Below are 13,818 nucleotides of genomic sequence, written 5' to 3'. Positions count from 1 at the left end.
CCACTAGTTGTCACTAGTTAGCGGATTTTAATCACGGAAAAAATGTGCATTTTGGGTTACTTTTTTAAATCCAAAAATTGGTTTCTTGTTTTGTTTTTAGTTGTTTTTTTAATCAGAGAAAACCAGGATCTCTGCATATAACATACCTATAGATTTGAAGATACCAAGTTATGCTTAGAAATGTCCATATCAACAAGCAGAATGTCATGTCTACATCACAGAGAAGCTATATAGTTTTTACAATTCAAGAAATAAATATGATTCAGGGTTTGTATAATTGGAATTGTGTAAATTATGTTAATTTTATTAGTAGTATGTTCAATTTGGGCCTGCCTATACTTCACTCATGTATACTAACTGAAGAGATATGATGAAAATTCTACTGATATCAATCAAAGACTTGCCTTCAGAAAATTTTGGATATGTTTTCAGTGCCAAAACTTAAAAATTCAGTCAGTAAAAATCAGGTCAGGTGCTGCTCTAAACTTAAAGGAAGGGGTTGAGGATATCCTTGCCATTCCTAAGGTATTACCTATTAGGGCTGTGTGAAATTTCACCGCCTGTTTTGTTTCAATGCTGTTTTCAGCTATGTCAGCTTGAAAACAGCAAAGTAAAAATGGAACAGGCAGGCTTAAAACAGGGTCAAAACAAAACAGAGAAGGTCAAAATGTTTTGAAAAATTTGAAACGTTTTGAGTTTTGACTGGGAAGCTGGGCTTACCTTCAACGGCTTGGCTGCCCTGCAGGGAAAGAGAAAGTAAAGTAAGGGGAGGGGGGGAGACGGGGAAGGTGCAAGGAAAGGAGCGCTGTCATTATTGACATGTGTAGTTGCTCAGTGACTGTCACCCTTCCCTGAGGTCCCTTCCAACCCCTGTGCGCTGGGGGAGAAAAACTGCATAAAAGGAAGCATTTTTTGAACTGCCCCTGCCTTCTGCCTTGGGTGACTTACTGATCTGTCTGTTCTAGCAGCTCACCGTCGGACCACTATGGCTAGCAGCACTATTTTCTAAAGGATTCCCTGCTTGTTACCCTAGCAAGAGGGATTTCAGAATACCTCTTTCTTGTAGGTGCTTTTATTTTATTATTATATTCTTTGATTTATTCTTTTGAATTTTATACTTACATTGGATAGGGTTACTATAGAATTTACTCTATATAGGAATTTACTATATATTTGTTTTTATACATTCATTCTTTGCACCACACCAATGTATTAAATGTATATACACAGACAGATATATTTTTATCATGTTCATAAATGTCTTCACTGCACCAGATGTTCAGTTTTGAGTTAATTTATATACATAAAAAGATATATTTCTATTACATTCATAAATCGCTTCGCTGCACCAGATGTACAGTTTTGAGTTTATATAGGAACACAAATACATTTATATATTTCTTGAAAAGGAAGACATGAAACACATCATGAAGCACGATGGAAGACAAGTAGCCATGCTGGCCAGCCGTCAGGGAGGGGTGGGAGAAGGGGTAGAAGGAGAGCTGTTAGCTCCCCCCCACCCCCAAACTGAAACTCAGCCTCTTCCCCCCAGCTAAAAGGAATGAGGCTGCTACAAGCAGCAAGGAGAAGGAAGTATTGTCACTGCCACTGCCTGTTCCTGAGACTAGATCCCCTCCACACACAGCAGCCATAACCTCCCCCAACCCCACCATGATGACAACCACAACCAGCAGCACCAGCACAGCAACCTACTCCATCCCTATGTCATTTCCCATGCTGAGCCTTCCAGTGCCAGAAGAAGAGTTGGCACTGGATCTGGATCTCAGTGTCCTAGCAAGGTAAATTCTGGGGAAGGAGGGGAAATCATCTGAGTTTGTGCTTGACACCCCTCAAGTTTCCCTTTAAGTCAGGTCTCCTTCCCCAGAAGGTACTTTGGAGGAGGTTGATGCAGAGGTGGAGGCAAGTGGCTCAGCTGAATCTGCTCCTCTTGCTGTGCCTCTGTCTTCTGAGGAGGGGAAAAGTGCAGCAGCATCCACAGATGCTCCCACACTCCAGAAGTGAGTGGGTAGTGTGGTCTGGGATCATTCTGAGCTGGCAGAAATCTGCCTGCACTGCCAAGCCAAAACCAACTGGGACAAGGGAACAAAACATATGAGTATCACAGGGATGCTGATGCAACTCCACAGACACCACCCCCTTTCCCTTGCTCCTCCTCAGCCTGGCACCAGTGGGAGCATGCCCAAAAGGAAGTTCCCCACTCACTCCAAAGCTCCCATCTCCACAAAGCAGTGGCAAGCCACCCTGGAGCGATGGGGAGAAGGTAGGCAGAAAGGGGGGCACATTCCAAAGGTGAGCAAGCTCACTGAGAGAATTGGAGACATGCTTGCTGTCTATGGCCAGCCATTCTCCCTAGTTGAGTGGCCTGGGTTCAGGCAGCTCATGGCACTTGTGGGCCCAACATACCAAGTCCCTGCACACAACACCTTCAGTAGGATGGTGGTGCCATCCCTGTATGAAGCATGCTTGGAGTACTTGAGGGAGAAGCTGCACAAGCCACGTCTGCAAGTGGCCTTACACTTCACTTCGGATATCTGGAGCAGCCAGGGTGAAGATCATGCCTACCTCTCCCTCACAGGGCACTGCTGTGACCAGTCAGGCAATCGATGGGCTCTCCTTTAAGCCAAGGTGATGGATGAGTCCCACACAGCAGCAGAGATCATGGAGGCCATGAACCAGTTGATGCAGGGGTGGTTTGCTGGGCAGGGCAAGCTCACCTACAGGTTCATGGTCACTGACAATCGGGTCAATTTGGTCAAGGCAGTCCATGATGCCAACTTTGTTGGCATCTGCTGTATGGCACACAAATTGCACCTTGTTGTCAGGTACGCCTTGGAGGGGGGACATGGCTGCCGGCGATGGTGCTGCCACTACCAGCAAGCTAATTTCAAAATGCAGGGAGGTGGCAGGCTACTTCCACCAGAGCACCAAGGAGGGTAAGATGCCGTGGGATAAACAAAAAGTGCTGAACATCTCGCAGCACAAAATCATGCAGAGTGTGGAGACTTGGTGGAACTCTACATACCTGATGCTCTAGAAGCTGGTGGACCAACAGAAGGCCATCCATGAGGTGGCCTTGCTCAGGGAGATTGGGATCAGTGGTCCCCTGAACAGAACTGAGTGGGATACCATCTCCCAGATCTTGGTGGTCTTCAAGCCCTTCCTCGAGGCCACTGAGAGCCTCAGCAATGCTGATGCCCTGCTTAGCCAGGCGATCCCCCTAGTGAGGGCATCTCAGAGCCAAATGGAGAGCTTTCAGAGGATCAACGTTCCTGTCTGTGGCAGGCTGCTGTCACCAGATGTGCAGGCACTTGTGAGGTGGCTGAAGGAGGGCATCAGAAAATGGCTTGATCCCTTGCTGTCCAGTACAGTCCATATGCTGGCTGCCATGTGTGACCCAAGGGTGAAGGGCACTGTATGTGGCAGCCAAACACTGAATCAGGGGATGGAGGTGCTGGTAAAGAAAGGGAGGCAGAATGGCAGAGGCAGGGGAACATGGAACAGTGGAATCCACTGTCTCATGCTAACATGCCATCCACGAGCCAGTCTTGTTCTGCACCACAGGCACTGCTAATATGGTCTAAGGGCATGGCTTCTATGGTGGAGTTCAGAGCCACCAGACCCCAGCATCAGGCAGGTAGCATTCACACCTTGCTGGCTGCCTATCTTGCCAAGGATGTGGAGCTGCTGCTTGGCTACCCCTTGGCCTACTGGGCAAGCCACAGCCAGGTGTGGCCAGATCTGGCCACAGTTGCCCAGGAACACCTGTCCTGTCCACCAACCAGTGTGCCAAGCAAGAGTGTGTTTAGCATCTCTGAGGATGTTGTGATACCCTACTGCATCTGCTTGGATGCTGGTTTGGTGGAGCAGCTGGTGTTCCTGAAGGTGAACCTCCCACTGCTGGGGTTCCTCAAGCTCCAGGTGAAGCTTGAATGATTGAATACCACCTTCCTCACTCCATCCACACCTATTTCCTTTTTTAATTTAAAAAAAAAACAGGTAATGCCCCACTCTCAGCTGGAGGGGGCACTAACTGCATCAGCAGTCAGCAGGGGAGGAATCTCCCTGCTGAGCTCATTCCCCTGCCAGGATGAACTTAGAAGTATGGGATAGGGCTATGGGGAAGACCACTAAAACTGCACCCTGCCAGGGTTGGGAGGCCTGGTGGGACTGCTGGTGGTGCAGCAGCCCTATAAATGCCAGGACCAATGATCCCCCGGTGAAAGGTGGGTAGGAAATGCCATACCCTCCAGCTAACACACACACAGTCCAGTGTGTGGGCTGGGGAAAGCCCAGACCTGTCATGTCTTTGACAGACCTTACACTTGCCAGTTGCAGTGCAGTTATGAGGCTCCCAGTGTGCTTGGCTTAGCTGCCTTGGAAGCCAGCTTTCGGATTGAAAAACCCTTTGTTAGGCTGAGGAAATACCTGCAGTTGGTGTTTCTTCTGGTCCTGCATGGAAGGAATAGTAAAGACAGAGGCTGGCCTGGCATGCAATGCAGGCAAGAAAGCCAGTTCGTGAAAATGGAAATGAAGGCCTCAGGGAGTGAGGGACAGGCTGGGGTTGGGGGCAGGGAAACGGGGGATATAGCAGTGCAGGTAAAATGCCTTTGTACCTGGGGAGTCAGATGTCCAGCAGGTTGCAGTGTGTCAAAATTCCACTGTCTAATCTATATTAACTCCATGAGTTTCTGTATCTAGGAGACTGTGAAAAATGGTTTGTAATTTGTTCTCTCTCAGGATCAGGCTTGAAAGACTGGAGGCATAGTGTTTTTTTGGTGAGGAATGTGCCCCCACAGGTGGTTGGGTACTGTTTTCATTGATAGATTCTGGTGTGCAGTTTGTAGGGGTACTGGAGATAGTTGGCAGGTTTTGCATTTTGAGCTGTAGGAAGTTGGATTCAGTTCTGGTGATGAGGTTAGGTGCTTGTTTGAATGTACAAACCTGCCACTTTTCAGAGCTGGACCTATGAACTGCACTTCATCAGTCTCCTAGGTAGTAGGTACAGAAACTCATGGACTCAATATACACAGTGGAATTCTGGCACACTACAACCTGCTGGACATCTGACTCCCCAGGTACCTCTCCACTTTTACCTGTGCTGCAACACCCCCCTTCCCCCCACCTGACCCCAGCCTGTCCTTCATACCCTGATGCCTCTATTTCTATTTTCACTGATGGCTTTCTTGTCTGCATTGTGTGCCAGGCCAGCCTCTGGCTTCTTTACTATTCCTTCCATCCAAGACCAACTGCAGGTACTTCCTCAGCCTGGCAAAGGGTTTTTCAACCTGAAAGCTTTCTTAGATATATTTCTCTAACTCTTCTATGTTTTTTTCATAATAAACATATAAACATAAAAACCCAATATAATCCATCACACACACCATGAGTAACATATATCCATTCCAACACACCTTTATTTCTTGCTGTCAATTCCTGTATAACAAGAAAGGCTCTGTGACAGTTCTGTTTGGCTACCTTAGGTGCTGCTGGTGCTATTGCTGTTGAGTCACCTACTTTATTTTCACCTGCCATCATTTACAGTGGTGGACTGAGCTGAAGCTGTAGGGGAGGATGCCTCACTGGGACACACTGCCATGTTGTGCAGAGGCCCCAGTGCCAGGAAGGGTTCACTTGAACACAAATATACACACACACACACACATAGAGTTGCACAGTGAGGGCGCACCTAACAGACACTCACTAGGTGTTCCTACTTGAGAGGAAAGAAGGGCCTGACAGTTCCATTTGGTTACCTTAGATGCTGCTGGTGCTATTGGTGTTGAGTCACCTACATTATTTTCACCTGCCATTGTTTATAGTGGTGGACTGAGATGAGGCAGTAGGGAAGAAGGATGCCTCACTGGGGCACACTGTCATGTTGTGCAGAGGCCCCAGCACCAGGAAGGGTGCACCTGAACACACACACAGTGTCACCCACCCACTTCATGAATTTTGTCTGTCAACAGCCAGAGGTCCAGGGCCCCAGAACCCAAAGTCTCCCTGCACCTATCTCATTGAGAGCTGGCAGGTATCATGGCCACAGCAGGGGCTAGTAGGCCTGCAGCTTTCACCCTGCTGTGCCTTAACACAGTGTCACCCGTGTGACAAATTTTGATTGTCTGCAGATTGAGATACATTTTCCCCAAACCCCTGCGCCTATCTCCTTGAAACTTGGCAGGCTTTGCTGACTCACCAGAGGCTAGCAAGCCTGCAGTTTTGACTCTGCTGTGGCTTAACACATACACATGACACAAATTTTGATCTTAAGATTATGGGGTGCAGTTTATCTGCACCCCTGCATCTATCTCCTTAAAACTTGGCAAGTTTCATAACCTCAGAAAGGGCTACTATTTTGGCAAGCTTCATTGAAATTGGACCAGAAATAATAAAGTTATAGCCTGTTTGGCCTTCCCCATGATATCTTATGGGTAAAACGTTGAAACAGGCTTGAAAAGCAAAACTGTTTTGATGGAACAATACAGAACTGCCATTCTGACTGCCCAACAACTACGGAGATGATGATCCAATTGCTCATGGATCCTGTTACTCATTAGCCAGAGCAAGCAGAGAGCAAACACAAGCACACATTGCTCGCAACAGCTTTATTCAAAATTAAGACTGCTTCAGGCAAGCTCCCTCACAGACATGCAACCTGTGAAACCGGGGAGCAGCCTTGAACAACAGTTCTTTTCATATTTTATACACCTTGGTTCATGTTCATTAACATTTACTCCACCCTCGCTCCTCCTTGGTTCCACCCATATCTCCTATCTCAAGCTCCACCACTGTTTACTATTTACTTCATTAGCATGGAATATCCTATGCATTTCATTCATTTTCCATTTTTCACAGCCCTATTACCTATACCATAGTATGTCCTTAGTATCTATAAGTCTGGGTAAATAGATTGGCCTAATAATTATTCTGAAAGTCAATAAACTATATCAGTTAAGTAAGCAGGTGAAGGAGTTCTAGAGTTGAGGGTCTCTTACAGGAAACATCCCTTTAATAGCTACATAGCTTTCCTTTCTCATCCATAGGTTAATCTCCACCTCAATTTCCTCCCAAGTACAAAATCATGTTGGCCACTGTTGAGTCATATTCCTTGAAGTCCCCTTGTGTTAGTGTTCTTCTACTGCTAGCATCCAAAATGGCCCTAATCTTCTGAAGTTCTGGGCATGATTTAAAACATTGCATTTTAGGATTTGGGAATTTGATTTTATAGGTTGTTTATTTAGTGTTATTGTTATGGGCAGCTGTGATTTTTTGTGTTACTTATATCATGGCCTACAAAAGATGCAGCTTGTACACTGAATCTTCTCCACAGAGTCCCATCATCCAGCCTCCAGTGCTGCCTCTGTGTCTAGAGTTGATTCACAGGCCTCCTGAGGCATATGCTAGACTTGGGACCAAGACCACATGTGATCTGAGGAGGTGGAAGGGGGTCCACGTGTACCATGGGTCCCAGACTGGCCCCACACAGGTTTCACATCAGGTTAAGTCTTGCACCAGCCTTGGTAGTCAATGCATGCAGCACAGCTCCTGGACTGGCCAGCATGGGTGTGTCATGTGTGCTGGATATAGTGTGTGAAAGGGGAAGTCTGTGGGCCTCATTCAGCCCATAGGGCTGACCACACACTATTCATCTGGCCTATGGCCCAGCACTGCAACATTCATATGGCCCACAGGCTACATGAGTTTCATACGCCTGAATTATACATTTTAGTGTTATCTCAGAATCACTTCTTTTTCAGGCCTTTACAATCGAAAATTTTGCAGTCACTACATTTGCGATACATTTGTGATAAATTTCCTGTGACCGTGAGTTTACCCTCAGAAAGTTTGCAGATGACACCAACTTGGGGGGAATAGTATTCAGCAAAAGCTTTGTTATCCAGCACCCATGGAGGATGGGGGGTGCTGGATAACAAAATTTGCCGGTCAATTGAGAGGCCCTGTCGCAGAGCACTTAGGTGCCCTGTGCCTGAGAATAGGGATGGCTCAAGAGAGGCCCCTAGCAGTGAGAAGGGGGAGGTACAGTCGCCAGTCACCAGGGCAATACAGGCGCTGGTTGCTGGGGCAACCAGCGAAACCTGCTGACAGGAAGGGGCAGGGCTTAGCCTTTCTTAAACCCAGGCAGAAGGCCAGGGTGGCAGTTCCCCTCTGGCAGCCAAGGAGTGGGGAGCTCAGCCAGTGCGGAGAGAAAGGCAAGGATTTGACTGCATGAGTATCCAGTGGTTGCTGCCATGAGCTGGAGTATTTTTCCCGGTAGGGATCAAATGTTGTCTTAGTTAAATGTTGTCTAACTTAGTTTTAAGTTAGAGCCCTGGTGCTTTGTGCTTTGTGTTTACTGATTAACAGAGGACCAGGTAAGGCTATTAGGGGTTGGAGGAGGCCTCATAGGGACTCCACGGTAGTGTGGGGGTCCTGGCACCTGAGAGGGCACAGCATCTTGGCGGGGTGCATTGGCCCCAGCCCTAGAGTGAAGGGGGCGGTGAGGAGCCCCGAGGGTGGGCAAGAGGAGGCGACAAGGAGCCCTGAGGGTGAGAGGAGGGCCAAGACATAACAGGGCCCAGGTCAGATCACATCAGCACTATCTGCGAGACTTGGGCTGTGGTGTAGGGGAAGAAAAGGAGCTGCAGGTATTGCCCCCTGGCATCGGGGCGCGTAGAAATGGGCAGCCTCCCACTGATTACAACAATCTATTAATCAAATAAGATCAAGGCATGGCAGGCAAGTAAGCAGGTGGTTGCCCCATTACAGGAGGGTGGAGCCACACCTGGAGAGGCTCTGATAGTGGTACTTCTGCTACAGGCCCAAACAAGAATCTTTGCCTGTTTGGGCTGCCACTTCTTCCACCATGTTTAGGGAGTTGCCACCCTTCCCACCACATCACCCCCCTCCCACTGCATTGCTGACCCTCCTGCAGGCCCTAAAGGACAGGGTGGCAGGCCCCACACAGGCTGCTTTGCCCCAGGCCATGGCGGCTCAGTGAAACTGGAAGTGCCATGGTGGGCACTTTTGGTTTTGCTTTTACCTTACAAGTCTGCATGCTGGTTAATAGATCATGCTAGCTTGTAAGGTACTGGTTAAGGCAGCTTTTACTGTATATACTGGAGGGTACTAGTATTTAGATAGACTTTGAAAAATTGGAATACTGGACCAAAAGAAATATTATGAGGTTCAATAAAGACAATTTAAAAGTCCTGAATTTAGGACAAAACAATCTGAGGCACCAGTACAGGATGGGGACCAACTGGTTAATTAGCAGGTCTGCAGAAAAGGACCTGGGGGTTACAATGGACAATAAGCTGAATATGAGCCAACAGTGTGCCCTTGTTGCAAAGAAGGCTAACAGCATACTAGGCTGCATTAGTAGAAGCATTGCCATCAAAGCAAGGGAAGTGTTTTTTGTACTGTATTCAACACTGGTGAGGCCAAATCTGGAGCACTGTGTTCAGTTTTGGGCCTCCACTACAGAAATTGGATGCATACAAATTGGAGACAGTCCAGTGGAGGACAATGAGAATGGCTTGGGGTCTGGAGCACATGACTTCTGAGAAGAGGTTGATGGAGCTGGGGTTATTTAGTCAGAAGATAAGATTGAAAGGTGTAATAGCAGTTGTCAACTACCTGAAAGGTGGTTGCAAAGAAGGAGCTAGACTGTTCTCAGGGGTGGCAGATGACAGAACAAGGAACAATGGTCTCAAGTTGCAGCAAGGGAAGTTTAGGTTAGATATTAGGAAAAACTTTCTCACTAGGAAGATAATAAAGCACTTAAATTACCTAGACAGGCTGTAGAATCTCCAGCCTTGAAGGTATTTAAGAACTACTAGACAAAGTTTTGGGTTTGATCCAGTTGGGGATAATCCTATTTTGAGCAGGGGGCTGGACTAGATAACCTTTTGAGGTCCCTTCTAACCCTAATTTTATATGATTCATTATCCCAATTTTTCATTGTTGTTTTCATAATTCAGGGCTGTCAAACATGTTGGGCTCTGTGGTGCTGCAGGTGGCAAAGTGTCCAGCCAATGCACTACAGGGAGTACATGGCCCATGCCAACCCCATGTGTATAGTGATCCCTGGGGCTGACAAGTGCCACACATGGTGTGAGGGGCTGAATTGGCCATGAACACTGCATGAAGCATAGGGGGCTGATACAGGGCATACTGCATGTGGTGCCTGGTAAACCAAATGTGCATGCTGGCTCCAGCATGTCTCATTATGGACTAGCTCCAATGGAGTGCCACCTGTAGTATGTGCAGTAGACCAATCCCCTGTGCTATATGTAGAGGGCCCAGCACATATTCCACATGCAGTACACAGTGCTAGGACCAGTCCATGGTATTAGTCCTGAGACTGTCAGGCTAGAACATACTTTGAATACCTTCAAGAGACATTTGGATATTTTTCTTGCTGGGATCCTATGACCCCTGCTGACTTCCCGCCCCTGGGGCAGGAGGCTGGACTCGATGATCTTCCAAAGTCCCTTTGAGCCCTACTGTCTATGAAATCTATATGTCTTCATGGGCTGAATCAAGTCCACAGACCATATATTTGAGACCCCTGTCATAAAGGAATCATTATCTATAAAGTTTGACCTTAAAAAATTCTTTAGCTATGGTAAGGTACTAAGCTGGACTGTTCAGCAGTATATTTGTTCTGCCTTTACCCAGCGTTTGCTGTGAATTAGCATTATTTGCTTCATCCAATTTCTAAATTGGTTGGATTGTTATTAATATTTAATGTTTGGAAACATCAGTCACAGTCACCTCTTTGCTGAGATCTTTGCATGATGGTATTTTTATATCTGGGTTTTTTATTTCTCCAAATAAATATATCTATCAAGTCTGCCACTTACCTAACAGATTTGTTGTGACTATAATAGCTCAGCACATTTAAGATACTTTTCTACCCTGTCTTTAAAGTGGTTATACACAGACAAAAACCGTTTTGTTTTTTCTTTGTATTTGCAAAGAAAACTTATCTCAGAAGATAGTGTTTCTAGCTGTTTATCTCTGAGTAACAGAACTATAGTGAGTCCACATAATCCAGCTTGCTTCTGATAACAAAATAATACTCCTATTATTGATGTTCCAAGGTGGCCTTTTTTATAACTTGTTTTATTATTTTGTTTCAATAATAACTGAAATGCTCTCTTTTGTAGCATTCAAATGTTTAATTCTGGCATCATGAAATGCCTAGTATCATTGTTCTATCACTGCAACTTCCAATGTGCATCTGAAAGAAATCTTTAGATCATATCATCCTGACTCTTTCATATCAGCAAAAATCAACAGAAAGGTGTGGTATGGATACAAACCTGAAAGACATCAGCTTTGAGCAAGAATACATACATTTGCAAAAACATAATTTTTCTGTTTCTATATTACTAATTACCTTACACATTTTGTAAAGCCCAATTTATTACGAATTGATACTCAGCTGAGTGCTCTCACAGAGTTCAAGGACAACTTTTGCCTAGACAGTGGTGTAATCAACCATTCTAATATATAAAAGCCTTTGTCTGTCTGTCCGTCCATAATGATCCGGGCCAACTACACATGTGCCGCTGAGAGGGCACACGCTGATTGGCTGCAAGGGCCTGGAGCATTACAGACACAGGGGGCAAGGGAGTGAGGGAGCCACCATGCTGTCACCTCCCCAACAACAGCTGGCATGGAGGAGGAGGTGGTGGGAGAGAGGGGAGCAAGAAGGGAGAGTGTGGTTTTCACTAGCAGTGCCCCCCAACCTGCCACCACCACATGCCCAATCTGCTGCTACTGCCTGGGCCCAACAACAGCCAGTAGAGAGAGAGGGGTGGTGGAGGGATGTTGCCTGCTGCATGGCAGCAGTGGCCACTACATGCAAGCTCCACTCCCCGCCCCATTTTTGGGAGCTGGTGGCAGTGCAAGGTGGAGTGGCAGGGGGTGGGGAGGTACGTGGGGCCAGATGCAGGGGGTGGAGGAGTGCACAGGGCCAGACTGGGGGGGTGAACAGGGCCAGAGGCAGGGGGTGGATGGAATGCAGGGGAGGGGGGGGCACACAGGGCTGGACACTGAGGGTGGGGAAGGATGCGGGGCTGGGGGGTTGTACAGGGCTGGATGTGGAAGGGATGTGGGGGGGGGTGCATGGGTCTGGACATGAGGGGGGTGGGAGTGAGGCAAGGCCAGAGCCAAACCGGTGGCACCATGGGGTCCCCTCCTGCCCCCCCACCCCATCATCTGTGACAGGCAATTTGCTAGTCTTTTTATAATGGGCTATATAGATCTTTCAGACCTACTCTGGCTTTCCAATGTTTAAGCTTGTATAGTTTTGAAACTTTTTTCTAATGAGACTTATTTTGGTCCTGGGCTTCTGCAATAATTTGTCACCTTTTTTTTTCTACCTTAATTATAATACATACTTTGCCACTACTTTCATGCCTCAATATCTAAAAGTTTATAAAAAAAATACCGATTTTTCAAATGAACTAAGCATTTGATTTTATCCATTTCTGAGTATCAAGGGACTTACTTAAGTGTTAGAATATGGAATTGGATTCAAAACTGAAAATTCTCACCATAATTTTAATTTTTGGTGAGAATGGGCATCTTTTAGTTGCTTGTATTCACTTTAATGTGCTTATTCTCATTTTATACCCATGATACAGTAGAAAGGTACATTTTAATTACTTTATTATATAGGCATTCCCAATCTGTCTACCCTATCTAGATTTTCCCATCACCCATCTCTGGAATTTGAGTGTTTACAAACCTGCAGTGACATTAACTCTGCTTGTGTACTATATGATTCCCATTTTTTCTACTTTATGTTCAAGTTTTGTGTAGAAATGGGATGCATCCATTATGATTACAGATGCATAACTTTTCCGAATAGAAATTCTTATTTTATGAAATCTGTACTTCCAGTCTTCCAATACTGCTGATACTCAAATAAAGTTTTTTTCTTTTTTTTTACTACAAAATCAGAGGTGGGACAAGGGAGACCTTGAAATGGATCAGAACCATGAATATTTTAATAGAAAGCATCTTCCTCAGCAAAATATACACTATACGGAAAAGTGCTATTTATGGATCAGAACCATGAATATTTTAATATAAAATGTCTTCCTCAGCAAAATATACACCATACAGAAAAGTGCTATTTTAACAAGGTTAAATAAAAATCTCTCAGAAAAAATTTGCAGCAACACAGGAGGAAAGAGGGCTGCAAACTGTACTGAGGTTTCTTTCTTAATATCGTTATTGAATCAAACCTGTATTAAATAAAATTGGAATGAAAATATGAATTATATTACATGAAAGGCAAAGCATTCAGAGGAACATTCATGAAAGAAAATAATATTCATTGGATATAAATGAAGATAGGGATGTAACCATTCTAATGGTCCTTACCATCCCAGTGGGCATGACTAGAAGCAAGAATGTCAGAATAAGAAGTCATTTGGATTTTTTAAAGTTTGCAATGGTTCACTTTGGCTGCCAGTTCTCCAAGGTATTCAGAGTATATTATAGATGGAATATGAAAGCTGGATCAGGAGCTGGCAAGGAGTTCATTTGGTGGAGTCAAACCCATAGTGTATTGGTTCTGGACTAATTTTATTTTACAGTAAAGCAACCCTCAATTTAAACATACATGTGTTATAGATACATATAGCTAACTGTACTTGTGGGCAGGAGTTATTCTTCTCAGAACTGGACACTCAAGTCAATGGTATGTTTCTTGGGGAAGTCTTAATAGAGCTAATAAGGAGTTAAGCCTGGAGTCTCAAACCAGGTGAAAATAATGAAATA

The 13,818-nt window shown here is 45.5% G+C and overlaps 1 long non-coding RNA gene across 1 annotated transcript in view; it reads right to left on the bottom strand.

Moving 5' to 3' along the window:
* The window catches only part of LOC109306108, a 5,895-nt gene extending 3,253 nt beyond the window's left edge, over window positions 1–2,642 (bottom strand). Inside the window, exons 1-2 of the long non-coding RNA XR_002099856.1 lie at window positions 2,611–2,642; window positions 143–146 (exon numbers count right to left, since the gene is read on the bottom strand). This is a non-coding gene — a long non-coding RNA (uncharacterized LOC109306108). The remainder of the gene's footprint in view (window positions 1–142; window positions 147–2,610) is intronic.
* Between the last annotated feature and the right edge of the window lie 11,176 nt (window positions 2,643–13,818).

The sequence above is a fragment of the Crocodylus porosus genome, unplaced genomic scaffold, assembly GCF_001723895.1.
Source record: "Crocodylus porosus isolate Cpor-Errol unplaced genomic scaffold, CroPor_comp1, whole genome shotgun sequence".
NCBI classification, from domain to species: domain Eukaryota; kingdom Metazoa; phylum Chordata; order Crocodylia; family Crocodylidae; genus Crocodylus; species Crocodylus porosus.
Note: the sequence above shows the minus strand (reverse complement) of the source record. Positions and strands in the feature narration are given on the sequence as shown.